This window comes from Tupaia chinensis, unplaced genomic scaffold, assembly GCF_000334495.1.
Source record: "Tupaia chinensis unplaced genomic scaffold, TupChi_1.0 Scaffold144106_1, whole genome shotgun sequence".
NCBI classification, from domain to species: domain Eukaryota; kingdom Metazoa; phylum Chordata; class Mammalia; order Scandentia; family Tupaiidae; genus Tupaia; species Tupaia belangeri.
Window position 1 is genome coordinate 67,975 of NW_006203960.1, and position 5,885 is coordinate 73,859.

A 5,885-nucleotide genomic window follows, 5' to 3' on the forward strand; every position below is an offset into this window, starting at 1 on the left:
ATGTAATAACTTAACCTTTATTGTGTCTTCCTAGGTGATGGGGAAAAGAGGTGGGCTATATGTGCAATTAAAGTTACTTATTTGAGCAATAAATTACTTTTTTGTAGAATAAAAATGTGAAGATAACTGAGTGCCCAGATTATTTTTTTCTAATTCCAATGCCAATTAGTTAAGTCAGGGCTTATTAAGAAATGACTGACTCCATGGCAGTGTCTGGGAATGTTGAGGATGAATGAGAGGATTGTACAGAGTAAATAGTAAGAAAGTGTTAAAACACACACCCACACACCCACCCACACACACGTTGTGCCAAGGGCCAAAGAGCATACTGATAGAGAACACAATGATCAAGCTGGAAAAAAATTGACCAAAAACAGCAATAACAAAAACTATAGTATTGAAATGTAACCCAAAGTATATTGAGATAATTCCAAAGTAAATATTCATGAGTGCAAAAGAATATTAATAATTGAATCAATTGATAAATAAACAATCAAATAATTAACCAAATAGAAAAAGGACAAATATCCCATGCAAAAAAATTCCAAATATTTACGTAGAAACTGTACCCTTTTAGTTACTTAAGTCAGGGTTGTACATAGTAAGGTCTTTCCAAAAGAATATAAAATGGAATGGGGAAAAAGAGTAACTTTTTAAATTTATAAATATATGTACATGTATATATGTGTGTATACATACATATTTATACAAATCTACACTTTAAAATTTTATTTAATTTTAAAATTTTCTGGTATACAATATGATTTTTCAAGTTATGACTGCAGTATGTGATAAAGCAAATATATTATCATATTCATCATCTTCACAAAAAAGCATTATGTTATGTTTTGAATCTTTTATTTCATTATACTGGCACAAAAGAGACATAGACTAATGAAACACAATAGAGAATCTGAAAATATACCCCAAAACGTGTAGCCAAATTATTTTTTACAAAAAGCTCAAGACAATCCAGTGGAGCACAGAAAGTTTTTTTCAACAGATGATGTTGAGAGAACTGGATACCTGTCTGCAGAAAAACATAATTAAAATTAAATCACCAAAAATAGATGCATAGGATCACAGGCTAAAATGATTCTGCATAACAAAGAAAACAATAAAAGACAACCCATAAAATGAGAGAAAAATATTAACCACCTATACTTAAAAAAAGTGATTTATAATCAGAATATAATAGGGAACGCACACAGCTCACTCACAAAAAGAAGCAACAAACAAAAACAAAACACTGATATTCCAATATAAAAGTGGGAATTAGACTTGAAGAGACAATTCTTAAAAGAGTAACTTTGTAGAGGAAATATGTGATAAATATTATCTCAGCTGCAGAGTCAAAGGGAATTAAGGGGAAAAGAAAAGAAGCAAACATTTACGAAACACAAAAATGAAAAAATATCTGTTGATAATAACATGTATTATAATATCTTTAATTGGACTAATATACAGTGTATTCATGCTGGGAAAATTCATTTTCCAAGCTATAACGTTATATAGTGAATAAATATATAAAAATAAAATAAAATAGCTAAAAATGTTAACATCAATAGTAATAGGCATGTTGATAATGTGTACCCCTGATATGATGGAAAGAAAATGTTATTTTACTTTTATGTTCTTTCTGCTCAAAATACATAACTACAGTCTGATCATGAATAAAATATCAGATAAACCCTAATTGAGGGTGTTTGTAAAAAAAATTCTAGTACTCTAAACTGTCAATTTAATCATAAAAAATAAGTAAAATCTGCGGGACCAGCAGATGACGTAATGGCTATGTCATTGGACTCCCATGTAGTTGACTGCAGTTCGAGTCTCAGACCCGGTGATCTAAACTCATGCCAGGCTCGTGTGTGTGCATGCCCAAGATCCTAAGAGAAGACTGGAGGAGAAAAGATTGTGGTGTGGCCATCCTCCTTGGATGATTTCTTGCATTCTGTTTCTTTGTCTCTCTGTCTTTCTGGCGAGCTCATGGGCCCTATAGGAAAAACCTCTCAAAAACAAAAATAGTAAAATCTGAAAAACTGTCACTATCTAGAGGTGCTAAAGGAATAACAAGTAAATAGAATGTGATATTCCGAATAGGATTCTGGAGCAGAAATATAAAAGACATTTGGTAAGAACTAAAGATATCTGAACAGTTTATGAATTGTAGTTAATTATGATGCATTTTTATTTCAAATTTATTTATTTTACATTCATTCACTGTATATCATTGTAGCATATAAAATGGGTTATCTCAGAATATTATACATTATACAGAATACACTGTATAATGGCTTGATCAAAGATGTTACCACACGTGTTATCTTCAACAAATAATTTTCCACTTCTTATTAATAATAAATTAATATTAATTAATTTCCTCTCATAAATGTACTCTTCTATTGCTTTTTTACAAATTTTCTGTGAATAAGAAACTATTGGAAAATATAATATTTATTAAAAATGACAATGGCAGAGCCAGCAGGTGACATGATATTTAGGACCCTAGACAGTCACATGACTAACCACAGTTTGAGTCTCAGACCTGCAGCTTGCTTTCTCACTTTTCCTTTCTCTCCCTCTGTTTCTTTCTTGCCAAATTGAAAAATAATAACAAAATAATTAAATAAATAAATAATTTTTTAACATTACAATGGCCAGGTAGTTAAAGGAGCTAGATTCCACATGGTCAACCATGTAGTTGTAATAAATTTTACATGTACAGTTCAGTAATGAACAAAAGTCATATTGTTGTGCAATAATCACTATTATCTATCTCCAAAACTCTTTTCATCTTGCAAAAAAGGCATTTGGTAAGAACTAAGAAAATATTAATAGTGTATAAATAGATAGAGATAGATATAAGGAATTTACTTATGTGATATGGAAGTTGCAAGTTCAAACTTTTCAGAGCCACTGTTCAAACACCAGAGGTACTATGTAATCAATAAAGGTCAATGTCCTAGCTTGCAGGTCATCATACAGGAAGAACCAATATTCTAGTTTAAAGATTGCCAAACAGGTAAATCTTTCATACTTGGAGGAAGTTAGCCTCATTATTTTCAGATCATTAATAAATTAGATGAAGCCCTCCCACATTAGGGAGGGAAATTTACCTTACCTAGTTTCTTGACTCAAATGTTGATTCCATGTAGAAATACCCAGAGAAATACAGCCATAAAAATGTTCTATAAAATAACTGAGCAACCAATCTCCTACTCAAGTTAACATATATGAAGGTACATCAGAAAGTTTGTGGAAAAGTAAAATTAAAATACGTGTTTATTTTGGTGCAAAAATATTTTGAAACTCATTTATAGTTTTTTTCATAATATACTTTTCATTAATTTTTGAAGATACCTCATAAAAAGAACCATCACAAGCCTATCTCTGTTCAATTAAACATATAGGTGTCATATCTATTTGATATATCTTTCTTATAAACAAAAACTCACTAAGCCCTTTCCAATAAAATAAGTAGAGCTCATTAGTGATGTTTACTCTTCTCCTTAGTGTTCTGAAACTTCAATATTATTATGCAAAACTAACACTGTTTAAGTGATGTGGTAGAAAGTTAATGCATTGTTAGGGAATACGGGAATAAGAAACTGAAGAAAACAAAGATATTAATTTTTACACACACACACACACACACACACACATACTTTTAATATAATTAAATGGAAATACTTATGACAATTATAGTAATTTAATTTTTTCAGAAGTTTTTGCCTTAGGGCACATGTGCTCACCAGTAGAAAAAGAAAGGTAGAGAGATCAGGAGATAGACAGTGCAAGCGAAAGTGAGAAATCACCCCCCAGGGGGTGGTCATACTACAATCTCTTCTCCTTCATTCTCCTCCCAGGACCTTGGGCACCCACACATATGTGTCTGGTGTGATTTTCTCCAATGGTTCCAAGACGTGAACCATGGTCGGTCATGTGGGACTTCAGTGGCATAACTGATATGCTATCTGCTGGCCCTGACAATTACAGTTCTTATTTCTGTAATTAGTCATGTGGTCACAACTTACATTTATAACTACCTTTCCACCATCCATTCTGTATTACATTTGCCTTCAACAAGTACTTCAATTGATTATGGCTCTTTTCCTGGTAGGGTAAACTACTTTTTATTCATGAAGAGTCTAGGCCATTAATAGTTCTATATAGACTGGGTTATTGTGGATTTTTTATTCACCTTAATCACAGGGCATAGAAATACTAATAGATGCTCTAAGATATTTAACACATTTCAGACATGGTCTTCCTTATTGTGCGGAGAGTTCAGTTTAGCCTTAGTAGTCAGTATCAACCATCCCAGCAAAGTGACATCCTTCTTCACCTGTTTATTCAGTGGCATGAATGGTGGCCCAATGTGTCCAGGTAGCAGTATTCTTTTTTTTTTTATTTAAATTTATTTATTTGCATTAATTCACTGCACATCATTACAGCATACGAATGAGATTTTCCATCCAGGGTACACTGTATATTGTTTCAATCAAGCACATCAACAAACATGTTATTGTCAGCAAATAATTTTCCATTTCTGTTTTCTGTATGTTTTGCTTTTTCCCCCATCCTTGATTCCCTATCTCTTCCCCTCTGCCATCTCCCACTCTCTTCCCACACTGACTCTGGTATTTATGTGTGGGGACACATTTAAGAGAGAGAATCTGAGGTGTGGAAACATGCTCTGAGCAAATACCACCTGCTCTTTTGAGACTTGGCAGAACCTTGTAACTTGTCTTTCCCTGACCTTGGCTGCAGACAGAGAGCAAGGGTGGAAATTACTAGGGCATTCAAACAGGCACATCTGATGGACTTCAAGAAACATCTTGGGAACCAGCAGTTAGCATAATGGCTATGTCGCTGGACTCCCACATAGTCGACCATGGTTCACGTCCCGGACCCGGTGGCTTAAAACTCACACCAGGCACATGTGCATGCGTGCCCAAGATCCTGAGAGGAGAATGGAGGAGAAGGGACTGCGGCATGACCATCCCCCCTGGGGGGTGATTTCTCGCTTTCTGTCTCTATGTCTCTCTCTGTCTGTCTGATGAGCGCACACACCCTATAGCTAAAATCTCTCAAAGAAAAAAAAAAAAGAAAGAAACATCTTGACCCCAATTAGTAAAATCCAATCCCTGCTCTGCATCTGAAAGATTCTTTAGACTTCTCTGGGTGTGGTGGTGCACTCCTTATAGAGAAGTTCTTTAGTTCCTTCCCCACACCTAACAGCTAGTTCTCTGCATTAGAAAAGAAGATGAGATTTTTCTCTTGATGAGATTATCAACAAGGGATACACCTGGCCTGGTATGACTAAGCTCTCATAGATTTGTTAATTGCTTCTTATTGTCTGTAACCTGGCAACCAATCTATGAAGTATCATGAAACATACATGTGTAATGTCTCCTTGTACTATAAATAAAGACGTCCAGTTCATCTGGGCGGCACAAGTTGCATGGGCACCTAGGCTCAGGCTGCCTGTGTCCCTTTCTACTCTATCCCTTTGTCTCATTCATTCCAATTCCCAGGTCCTGGCAAAATGGAGGACTTTCTCTTTCTTGTCCTCTTTCTCTTCCTCACCAGCAGCCCCCTGATCATGATTCAGCCAGATCCAAGCCCTGGGGTGGACGCCAAAATCTATGTTTACTTTCTATACTGTTTTCCCCCCCACATTTTATTGAATTACTAAAAACCTTAATTAATCTAAATATCTTCATAGCAAACACAACTGACATGTACATTTCCATGAACACAAGTCTAACTTTAGGCATCCTATAAAGTAGCACCTAGCTGGGGCTTTATGTTACTGCAGTCATTGAATAGATATTTTTTTTTTCTGAAACTTTTTTTTTGTAACTTAATTTACATTCTTT